Here is a 12931-nt window from a genome sequence, read left to right on the forward strand (position 1 = left end):
CCCCCTCTAGCGTGAGTGCGGGAGGGGGGGGGGGTAGTTAGTGTGTGATGCTGCATGCCGCCTCCCCCCCCACAACCGCACGTTGGGGGAACAGACCCAACGGGTCTGCACTTGGTCTAGTATGTCCTAAAAAGAACAATGACATTCTTACTTGCTCCCGCACAGAATATGTAAATGTAGTATTCTGTAAACAATATAATAAAATATATTATATATAAAATATATCAAAATCAATATATATATCTATATTTCTAAAAGTCTGATCTTGACCACTTCCTGTTCTTCTGTATATTAGAAAAAATGCTGCCACTTACGGCTGTGATTTTTGGCCATCTTACTCAGTCCTCCTCCGCTGTGCAGGACAAGAGGATTTTTCCCATCGATTAAGAATAAAAGAGTTATTAGTGTTTAAAAAAAGTTGAGATTCTCTCTCCTGAAGGCCACGCCCCTTCCAGAGGAAATATAAAACCCGGAAGTCTTGAGTGCCTCAGTCAGTCACTGCAAGATGGGGGTGCGAGAGGGTCATGTCTCTCAGTCTGAGCTGTGAATAACACTGAACATATGTCTACTAAACTGTGAGTGGTTTTACTGACCTGTCAGTGCCCTTAATGTGGTTTGAAAATATAGTTTGGAAATGCTAAAGCTGTGTTGCCTCTGGTTTGGAAATGCTAAAGCTGTGTTGCCAAATTAAAGTTGCCTTGCCTAATTAGAGTTGTATTGCCTAATTAAAGTTGCCTTGCCTAATTAAAGTTGCTTGCCTTCTATATAATTAAAAGTCTAATCTTGACCACTTCCTGTTTGCGCTTTATATTGATTTTAGAAAAAACGCTACCACATACGGCTGTGATTTTTGGCCATCTTACTCAGTCCCCCTCCGCTCTTCAGGTGCTGAGGATTTTTCCCATTGATGAAAAGTAAAAGAGTTATTAGTGTTTAAAAAATGGTGAGATTCTCTCTCCTGTCAATCATGCCATGAAGGCCATGCCCCTTCTGGAGGGAGGGACTATAAATCCGAGAAGTGTGGGTGTGGCTCAGTCTCTGCAAGATGGTGGAGGGAGAGGTAATGACTTGCTGTCTTTAGTATGGCCTTGCACCCTGCTTGAAATGGTATGAAACTGCACTTGAATTTGGTGGCCTTGCACCCTGCTTGAAATGGAATTTCAAGGAAAAGCCGTGAGCCAACTGCCAGCCCACCAGCCGTGAGTGAGGGAGCTGCCAGCACAACAGGCTTGAGTGACTGAGCTGCCATCCCAAGAATCCATTTGGCCCACAATGTCCATACTAGACCTCTGGAAACCAGTCCCTTCGGTCCGCAACACTCATACTAGCGCTCCAGAACCCCCCATCCCCCCCCCCCACCGGCCACCAATATTGGAATTGGTGGAGAGGTGGAATATTGCGTTGGGGGACCAGCCCTCCCGTGTGATGCTGGATCCCAATGGGTCCCACTTAGTCTAGTACAGTATATATATGTGAGTGTGTGTATAGTGTGTATATTTTATACACACACACACACATAAAACAAACAGACAAACAATAATAGTGCAAAAAGACAAAACCAATGTCCCCAAATTAAGTCTTAAGAAGGGTCTCGACCCGAAACATCACCCATTCCTTCTCTCCAGAGATGTTGCCTGTCCCACTGAGTTACTCCAGCATTTTGTGTCTACCTTCGATTTAAACCAGCATCTGCAGTTCTTTCCTGAACATTTTGTCTGCCCCCAAGTCTATGTAGTTCAGAACGTATTTGGAGGTTGTCGTGTTTAATAGCCTGATGGCTGTGGGGAAGTAGCTATTCCTGAACCTGGACTTTCTCACCGATGGCAGTGGTGAAATGAGAGCATGGCCAGGGTTGGTTAAATCAAAAATCCAGAAGAAAAGAACATTATGCACCAAAAGTTAGAATCTTTTCTTGCTGTGAATTCTTGCGTTGGCCGATAAACCTAAAACATGATTTTAATGTGGAAAGGATTAGACGAACGGCAGAAGGACACCATCTGTTGGTGGCAAATAGAATTACGCCTTGATTTCAGTTTTCTTTAGAGTTGTCCCCCTGTCCCACTTAGGAAACCTGAACGGAAAGCTCTGGAGACTTTGCGCCCCACCCAAGGTTTTCGTGCGGTTCCCGGAGGTTTATGTCAGTCTCCCTACCTGCTTCCACCACCTGTAACCTCCGGCAACCTCCGGGAAACGCACGGAAACCTTGGGTGGGGCGCAAAGTCTCCAGAGGTTTCCGTTCAGGTTTCCTAAGTGGGACAGGGGCAATACAGCATGGAAACGGACCCACCGAGTCCGCGCCGACCAGCGATCACCCCCCGTCCACGAACACTATCCTACACGTTAGGGACAATTTACAATTCTTTTTAACGAAGCCAGTTAACCTACCAAGCCGTACGTCTTTGGAGTGTGGGAGGAAACTGGAGCTTTTGGTAAACATCTTCTGCCGTTTACCTGGGAGTGTGCGTGGGAATACGGATGTGGTGGAGGCAGGTATTATTACAACGTTTACAAGACATTTAGACAGGTACATGGATAGGGAAGGTTTAGGGGGATGTCGGCCAAATGCGGGCAGGTGGGACCAGCGTAACTTGGTCAGCATGGACAAGTCGGGCCGAAGGGCCTTTCTCTGCACTGTACCACTCTATGACTATGTTTGAATGATATTGATATAGCTACGTACACATGGAAGGGATTACGGGACAAATGGTTATGTGCGGCGCGGTGGCGCGGTGGGTAGAGTTGCTGCCTCACAGCGCCAGAGGCCCAGGTTCGATCCTGACCTCGGGTGCTGACTGAGTGGAGTTTGCACGTTCTCCCCGTGACCACGTGGGTCTCCTCCGGGTGCTCCGGTTTCCTCCCAAGTCCCAAAGACGTGCGGGGTTTTAGATGAATTGGCCTCTGTAAATCACCCCTGGTGTGTCGGGAGTGGAGACAGTTTCCACACCATAGTATCTCTTCTTCTTCTTTCCGTGTCCATCCTGTTACATATGTTGTCATCGTCCGCCCTGAAAAGGACGCAAGCTTCCGGCGACAATCAGTGGGAGCCATCACTTGTCGCAGTAGATGATGGTGGAGGCAGAATTAGCTCAGGATACGTCCAGTTCCCAGCCCCGCCACGTGGATGCCTCTGCTATGGGGCCAACAGTATCTCTAAAACTAAACTAAACTCACCCAAATAATTAGGCATTTTTGAACGTTAACATTCAATTTTACTGAGGATTTCTTTGAGACTCTAACACAAAATACTGTAACAATATATTCTGTTCCCTCAAATGTTTCTCTTTGCACTCAAAACATTGTAATTGTGTATGTCCGGTTACACTCATGGCCGGATAGCTTGCAAGCAAAAGCCTTTTGATAGACACAAAGTTCTGGAGTAACTCAGGAGGTCAGGTAGCATCTCTGGAGAAAAAGGACAGGTGATGTTTTGGGTCAGTATAAACTGGTATCTGCCGTTATTTGTTCCTACTAATGCTTTTTGATGGTTGTCAATGCGTTGGTGGGCTGAAGGGCCTGTTTCCATGCTGTATATCTAGAAACATAGAAAATAGGTGCAGGAGTAGGCCATTTGGCCCTTCGAGCCTGCACCGTCATTCAATATGATCATGGCTGATCATCCAACTCAGTATCCTGTACCTGCCTTCTCTCCATACCCCCTGATCCCTTTAGCCACAAGGGCCACATCTAACTCTCTCTTAAATATAGCCAATGAACTGGCAGAGAATTCCAGAGATTCACCACTCTCTGTGTGAAAAATGTTTTTCTCATCTCAGTCCTAAAGGATTTCCCCTTTATCCTTAAACTGTGTCCCCTTGTCCTGGACTTCCCCAACATCGGGAACAATCTTCCTGCATCTAATCTAATCTAAATCTCTTGCTCACCTATTCACCCATCCCTTCTCTCCAGAGATGCTGCCTGTCCCGCTGAGTTACTCCAGCGTTTTGTGTCTATCTTCAATATGAACCAGCATCTGCGGTTCCTCCTGACACTGAATCTCTTGCTTGCTACGGATGTGACAGCCACATTGGCAGGGAATGAACAGCAGAGGTCCCCGCTTCCCAACACATAGCGTGCAAGGATAAATGTTCACAAGTTCACTGGTTATAGGAGTAGGATTAGGCCATTCGGCCCATCGAATCTACTCCACCATTCATTCATGGCTGATCTCTGCCTCCTAACCCCATTTTCCTGCCTTCTCCCCAAAACCTCTGACACCCGTACTGATCAAGAATCTGTCTATCTCTCTGCCATAAAAATATTCACTGACTTGGCCTCCACAGCCCTCTGTGGCAATGAGTTCCACAGATTCACCACCCTCTGACTAAAGAAGTTCTTCCTCATCTCCTTTCTAAAAGAGCGCCCTTTAATTCTGAGGCTGTGACCTCTGGTCCTAGACTCTTCCACCAGTGGAAACATCCTCTCCACATCCACTCTATCCAGGCCTTTCATTATTCTGTAAGTTTCAATGAGGTCCCCCCTCAACCTTCCAAACTCCAGCGAGTACAGGACCAGTACTGCCAAACGCTCATCATATGCTAACCCACTCATTCCTGGGATCATTCTTGTAAGGTGTTGCGGGGGTTCCCCTAACCAGCAGGGCTGCAGCATTCGGAGAAGGGTCGCTACATGCTAGAGGCAGTAAACATGTTCCCGATGTTGGGGGAGTCCAGAATCAGGGGCCACAGTTTAAGAATAAGGGGTAAGGCATTTAGAACGGAGATGAGGAAACACCTTTTCACCCAGAGCGTTGTGAGCCTGTGGAATTCTCTGCCTCAGACGTGGAGGACGGTTTTCTGGATACTTTCAAGAGAGAGCTAGATAGGGCTCTTAAAGATAGCGTAGTCAGGGGACATGGGGAGAAGGCAGGAACGGGGTACTGATTGGGGATGATCAGCCATGATCACATTGAATGGCGGTGCTGGCTCGAAGGGCCAAATGGCCTACTCCTGCACCTATTTTTCTATGTTTTTATGTTTCTAAGCCGGAGTACCCCGGAGGGAACCCATGCAGACCACGGGGCGAACGTACAGACAGCACCCGTAGTCAGGATTGAACCCAGGTCTCTGGAGCTGTAAGGCAGCAACTCTACCGCTGCGCCACCGTGCCACACCACCATCTTATATCGGGGAAATGTGATATTAAGTTAGTACAAATGTTTGGAATGAAAAACATTGAAGAAACTTTATAATGAGAGCATGTGGTGCGATGGGAAGGTAGTTACAACCTATCACCACAAACGGTTGCCAGATGTAACTAATAAATGACACAGCATATGGTCGCCACCGTGAGTCAGCGCCTTTATTGTCTTTTAAACAGAGTTGCCCTTGCCCTACTTGCTGCTGTAGAATGTGTGTGTTTGCAGACTTTTATGGACCATCCTGTCTGTGAACATTGCGGCTATTTAAGAGAGTAGACTGTGCTTCATTAACATTCATGGCCACGCGATGAATTAGTTTAACCAGTTTAATGCCTTGTGCAGAGAGTCGGAGATGGACTTTGCTCGTGTGTCGCTTGGGCAGCTTACAGCCCAGTGAGTGTACCTCAGCACACGTGACAATAAACTCAAAGGAATTTATTTATTTGCGTCGGGGAAATTTGATCTGCAGCTGCAGCTCGTGCGTGCATGCATGAAGCTGACGTGAACAGTGATGAAACCCCACAGGGTTACGAGCCCCCTGTTAACCTGCAGCTGTGCATCAGGTGGCCGTGTCTTTATGGGTCACGATGACTAACGGCAGTAAATAACGCACATGCCTCGGGTCACAGGGGGTTTAAAGGAGGCTGACGGAGGTGGATCACAGACTAGAATGTTCTTGTAAAGTTTCTAGCACCAGAGAAGTCATGTTGAAGCAGTAACATACATGTTGAAGCAGTAACATACATGTCGAAGCAGTAACATACATGTCGAAGCAGTAACATACATGTCAAAGCAGTAACATACATGTCGAAGCAGTAACATACATGTCGAAGCAGTAGCATACATGTCGAAGCAGTAGCATACATGTCGAAGCAGTAACATACATGTCGAAGCAGTAACATACATGTCGAAGCAGTAACATACGTGTCGAAGCAGTAACATACGTGTTGAAGCAGTAACATGCGTGTTGAAGCAGTAACATACATGTTTAAGCAGTAACATGTTAGAAACATAGAAACACAGAAATTAGGTGCAGGAGTAGGCCATTCGGCCCTTCGAGCCTGCACCGCCATTCAATATGATCATGGCTGATCATCCAACTCAGTATCCCGTACCTGCCTTCTCTCCATACCCTCTGATCCCCTTAGCCACAAGGGCCACATCTAACTTCCTCTTAAATATAGCCAATGAACTGGCCTCAACTACCCTCTGTGGCAGAGAGTTCCAGAGATTCACCACTCTCTGTATGAAAAAAGTTCTTCTCATCTCGGTTTTAAAGGATTTCCCCCTTATCCTTAAGCTGTGGATAAGGGGGAAATCCTTTAAAACCGAGATGAGAAGAACTTTTTTGAAGCAGTAACATGCCGGTTGAAGCAGTAACATGCAGGTTGAAGCAGTAACATATGTGTTGAAGCAGTAACATACGTGTTGAAGCAGTAACACACATGTTGAAGCAGTAACAAACATGTTGAAGCAGTAACACACATGTTGAAGCAGTAACATACATGTTGAAGCAGTAACATACATGTTGAAGCAGTAACATATGTGTTGAAGCAGTAACATACGTGTTGAAGCAATAACATACATCGATGATCATGCCGGTGTTTACGGGCTTCCAGACCCGACGTGATGTGACTAGTTTCTCATTTTAAGATATTAGTGCTGGGGTAACTCAGTGGGTCAGGCAGCACCCCTGGAGAGAACGGACAGGAGATGTTTTGGGTTAGTTCACTGGAATTTAGAAGGATGAGAGGAGATCTTATAGAAACATATACATTTCTTAAGGGATTGGACAGGCTAGATGCAGGAAAAATGTTCCCGATGTTGGGGGAGTCCTGAACCAGGGGTCACAGTTTAAGAATAAGGGGCATTTAGGACTGAGATGAGGACAAACTTTTTCACCCAGAGAGATGTGAATCTGTGGAAATAGGCCCTTCGTCCCATCGAGTCTGCGCCGACCAGCGATCACCCCGACTCTAACACTATCCTACACACACTAGGGATAATGTACAGTTTTACCAAGTCAATTAACCTACAAACCTGTACGTCTTTAGAGTGTGGGAGGAAACCGGAGCACCAGGAGAAAACCCACGCGGTCACGGGGAGAACGTACAAACTCCGTACAGACAGCACCCGTAGTCAGGATCGAACCCGGGTCTCTGGTGCTGTGAGGCAGCAGCTCTACCCGCTGCACCACCGTGCTGCCCTGTTCTTAAGCTTTAGGTAAAACATGGCACACATTCTCTGAATTCGTGCAGGGATGTCGTGAAATGGGAATAACGGTGTCAGAACATGAAAATTGGTGAAAATAAGCTTATTTCAATTTTGAACCTAATTTTATGTTATTTTCATGAAAAAATTGGTTTGAGTGCGATCCAGTTATATCATACGATTGATGCAGTGTGTAGAATATTGGCGCAACGTTTAAGAAACAATTAGACAGGTACGTAGATAGGACAACATCAGTCTGAAGAAGGGTTTCAGCCCGAAACGTTGCCTATTTCCTTCGCACCATAGATGCTGCTGCACCCGTGGAGTTTCTCCAGCATTTTTGTGTACCTTCGAGCAAAGGAAATAGGCACCGTTTCGGGCCGAAGCCTTTAAGGAAATAGGCAACGTTTCGGGCCGAAACCCGGAAGGGTTTCGGCCCGAAACGTTGCCTATTTCCTTCGCACCATAGATGCTGCTGCACCCGTGGAGTTTCTCCAGCATTTTTGTGTACCGTGGATAGGACAGGTTTGGAGGGATATGGGCCAAATGCAGGCAGGTGGGACTAGATTAGATGGCACATGTTGGCCAGCATGGGCAAGTTGGGCAGAAGGGCCTGTTTCCACGCTGCATGACTCTAATATCGCTCTCAGCATTGTAGCGCATCAATTCTTTAGACAAAGTCCAATGTCCACAATGGGGTGGAGGTGAATCGGACGGTACCCTATCTTATGGAAGGACCTGAAGAAGGGTCTCGACCCGAAATGTCACCTATTCCTTCGCATCCTATTCCATAGATGCTGCCTCACCTGCTGAGTTTCTCCAGCATTTTTGTCCACCTTATGGAAGGACCGTTCAGAAGCCTGATAACAGAGGGGAAGCAGCTGTTCCTGAGTCTGGTGGAGCGCGCTTTCAAACTTCTGTACCTCCAGATGGCCATGGGCAGTCTTTATGGTCCATCCTACTAATGGTATTAGTTTGTTATGGATATGTTACTGTATCCAGGCAGCTTTGATTGCATGCTATCTGGTCAAATCATATCTTACACGTGTAAAATCTAGATTTTGGGAGAACATGTATTGGAGTTGCCAGCATTACCTGAATATGTCTTTCATGCTGAAAAACACTTGTTCTAAAAATGTTGGGATCCTATTTACAAACCATTGGGTGATAATAGCTCTTGCAGTGTTTATTTAATTCTTTTTTTCTTCTTCTTAGGCCCCCTTCGGTCATGGCTGACCATGGGTTTGGAGGATGCCTGTGCGTGACTTTGTTTAACGTAGGGAGACTGGTGCACAGACAGCCACCCCACGGTCCTTGACAGATCTGGGTCAGGATCCAGTGGCATGGAGTCCAAGACGACCGGAGACCCTTTTCTGCCGCAGCCTTCATCCGCCTTCCCAGCCGTTGTGACACTCCACTAAGGTCAGCCATCGTCCTCCGCCTGTTCCACCGTTGAGGTCTTGGTTGGATTGGCTCTTTGTCAGAGACCTCCCCCCTCGACCTTACCGCCATGGGTGGCCCTACCAGGAGCATAGCTCCAGACGGCATCGCTCTCAGGATCTCAGGTCCACACAAGCTTCTCCACCACGACAAGGTGACAATCCACGGAGAAGTTATTTAATTAGTGATAAAGGAATGCAAGCGTCATAGAAAAAAGATGCAAAGTGCTGGAGTAACTCAGTGGGTCAAGACAACATGGACAGGTGACGTTTTGTGCCGGGACCCTTCTTCACATTCCATTAATGTCCTATCCATGTTGTGTAGGAAGGAACTGCAGATGCAGCTTTACACTGAAGGTAGACACAATATGCTGGAGTAACTCAGCAGGCCAGGCAGCATCTCTGGAAGAAAAGGAATAGGTGACGTTTCAGGTCAAGACCCTTCTTCAGAGTGAAAGTAGAAAGGGGGAGAACAGGAGGTAGGAAAAGGGCCAACACAGATCAGGGCTGGCTAAAGGTGACCAAGGAAGGGTGGAGCCCACAATGGTCCATTGTTGGCTGGGGAAGAGGTGATAATGAAAGGATACAGAGTGCTGGTGAACAGCATCTCATATTTTGCTTGGGCAGCTTACCCCCCCAGCGGTGACCCTTGTATTCCCCCTCTCCCCCACCCTAGTCGTTCCACTGTTTGCATCCCGCAACATCACCCACCCTTTTTCTCCAGAGACGTTGTCTGACTCGTCGAGTTACTCCAGCATTCTGAGTCTGCCATTGATAAGAAAGATGTGCCGGAAGGAACTGCAGATGCTGGTTTAAACCACTTCATTGATAAGAAAGATCTTGATCAGTGCAACAAGAAGGGACATGGCCAGCAAATTCCTAAGAAAAGCACAAAATTAATGTGAGCACAGAGGGGTGACGCTTGAGGAAGGGTCTCGACCCGAAACGTCACCTATTCCTTCTCTCCAGAAATGCTGCCTGACCCGCTGAGTTTCTCCAGCATTTTGTGTCTATCTTCAAGGTAAAGTTTGCATGAATTAGTAAAATGTCTAAGAAAGGCGGTTGAGTTGCTGCTTCACAGTGCCATTGTGTGCAGTTTTGGTCTCCTAATTTGAGGAAGGACATTCTTGCAGCGTAGGTTTACAAGGTTAATTCCCGGGATGGCGGGACTGTCATATGCTGAGAGAATGGAGCAGCTGGGCTTGTACACTCTGGAGTTTAGAAGGATGAGAGGGGAGAAGACAGGAACGGGGTACTGATTGGGGATGATCAGCCATGATCACATTGAATGGCGGTGCTGGCTCGAAGGACCGAATGGCCTACTCCTGCACCTACTGTCTATTGTCTATTGACCCAGGTTCGATCCTGACTACGGGTGCTGTCTTTGCAGAGTTTCTACCTTCTCCCCGTGACCTGCGTGGGTTTCCTCTAGGTGCTCCCGTTTCCTCCCACACTCCAAACACGTACAGGTTTGTAGGTTAATTGGCTTCGGTAAAATTATAAATTGGCCCTGGTACACAAAAATGCTGGAGAAACTCAGCGGGTGCAGCAGCATTGATGGAGCGAAGGAAATGGGCAACGTTTCGGGATGAAACCCTTAAGGAAATAGGCAACGTTTCGGGCCGAAACCCTTAAGGAAATAGGCAACGTTTCGGGCCGAAACCCTTAAGGAAATAGACAACGTTTCGGGCCGAAACCCTTACGGGTTTCGGCCCGAAACGTTACCTATTTCCTTCGCTCCATAGATGCTGCTGCACCCGCTGAGTTTCTCCAGCATTTTTGTGTACCTTCCATTTTCCAGCATCTGCAGTTCCTTCTTAAACATATAAATTGTCCCTAGTGTGTGTAGGAGAGTGCTAGTGTGGTCGCTGGTCTGCGCGGATGGCCTGTTTCTGCGCAGTATCTAAACTAAACTAAACTAAACTAAAGGCATGCTTCCATTAGCAAACAAGAATACGGTTTCAAACCAGAGATCAAAGCGCCCTGCGCTGCACTCTAGGCTGGCCCAGATAAGAATTGTTTGAAGTTTTACAGTAAATCCTCTATATCGTGTGCATCCACATCAGTACGAGCTCTCTTATCTGCTGGAGGTTAGACATTCATAAACATAGATAATAAGCTGCAGGTAATCAGTGCGAAGCTATCGGCCGACAGAGTCGCATGCAATGCTCTGCTGACAGATGTTGTATTTCTGCCTTCGAAATTCCCTTCTGTGTTTGAGATACATTCTGGATCCGCTTCCTCACAGCGCCGGAAGGGGTCAAGGAAAGAGAGTTCGCGTCGCGGCGCCTGTTTCCACCGATCTATCCACCACCACGCACAAGAAGCAACAAGACACGCACCATCGTACGCAGATGCCGAGAAGTGCGGCCAGCTCTGGCTGAACAACTTCCAATCTTGTGTGTGTGTGGGCCCGACAAGAAGAAGCCAGCACCGGGAATCCCGGTTCGATCCTGCCCTCGGGTGCTGTCTGTGCGGGGTTTGCACGTTCTCCCAGCGACCGAGCGGGTTTCCTCCAGTTTTCTCCCAAAATCCCAAAGACGGGCGGGTTTGTGGGTTAATTGACTTCTGTAAACTGCCCCTCGTCATTGAGTCGACCCGACCTGCCCACGCCGACCAACATGCCCCATCTACACTAGGCCCACCCACCAGCTGTTAACCCATTTCCCTCTAACCCTATCCTATCCTTGTACCTGTCTAAATGTTTGATATACGTTGTGATAGTTCCTGCCTCAACTACCTCTTGTTGAGCTTGTTCCATACACCCATCACCATCTGGGTAAAATAGGTACCTCTCCCTCTCCAACCTCACATTAAACCTACCTATGTCCATCCTCTGGTTCTCGATTCCCCTACTCTGGGTAAAAGACTCTGTGCATTTACCTGATCTCGTCCCCTCATTATTTTGTTCACACTCCCTAGTGTGTGGGGATAGGTGAGAAAGTGGGAGAACAGAGATCTCGTGTGAACAGGGGTAAAAGCTACAGCATGGAAACAGGCCCTTCAGCCCACCAAGTCCACACCGACCTACGATCTCTCGCACACCAGTTCTATCCAACACACACAATAGGGGAAATTTACAGAAGCCAATTAACCCACAAACCCGTACGACTTTGGAGCATGGGAGGAAGCCGGAGCACCTGGAGGAAACCCACGCAGGTCACGGGGAGAACGTACAAACTCCGTACAGACAGCACCCGTAGTCAGGATTGAACCCGGGTCTCTGGCGCTGTGAGGCAGCGACTCTACCCGCTAGGCCACCATCCTGCCCAGCTATTATGCTTTATAGAGTTAATTGTGAATTAAATTTAGTTCCACTCAAATTAACCCCGTGGTAAATCATTTATACATTTTATTTTTCATTTACTGGTCCAAGAAGCCCATTAATTAAATTTTCACATCACATACAGCCCCAGACTTTCTTTTAACTTATTTAATTGTTGTTAAGAAGTGGTGATGGAGCTAAAAGTGCTTTGTCAGTTTGGAATAGGACATTTTTTATCCCCTGTGGCCTGATAGCTTTGTTCAGGATAAATAGCAAATCGCGACTTCAGTTCTTTATCAATCAGTATTGGCTTAGCTTTAGCACTCAACTAATGTAATTGAAGGAAGGGTTATCTAGTAATGGCCATTATGGTTCTGCCGAGCTGCTTAAAGCTCATTATCCATCAGCTTCTTTAATCACACTATGCTGTGGTAAAATTGAAACTTCATTCAAGCGATCTGTGAAAGCAAAGGATTTGCTTTAGTGTTGATTGAACCATGACGTACGTGATTGTTGTACTACTTTTTTTGTTAACTTTAAATAGTTGGCTGTCCCACTTACATGATTTTTTCAGCAATTTGCCGGCACTCGTCATAGTCGCAGCGGGTGGTCGAAAAATTTCAACGTGTTGAAAATCCAGCCACGACCAGAAAAAGGTACGACTCTTTGGGCGACTGCTCACCACCAAACAGGCGTCACCCCGCGACATGTCTTCTGTATATTGCCCGTGGAGTGTAGAATGGGATGGCATAGGACTAGTGAACGGGGTGTTCGATGGTCACCTTAGACTCGATAGGACAAGGGCCTGTTTCCACGCTGTCGTTCGAAGCTCTAAACTCTAAACCATTAATCAGTACTTCAATGGCAACCTTAGAGGAA

The sequence above is a fragment of the Amblyraja radiata genome, chromosome 27 (genome assembly GCF_010909765.2).
Source record: "Amblyraja radiata isolate CabotCenter1 chromosome 27, sAmbRad1.1.pri, whole genome shotgun sequence".
Classification (NCBI taxonomy): Eukaryota; Metazoa; Chordata; class Chondrichthyes; order Rajiformes; family Rajidae; genus Amblyraja; species Amblyraja radiata.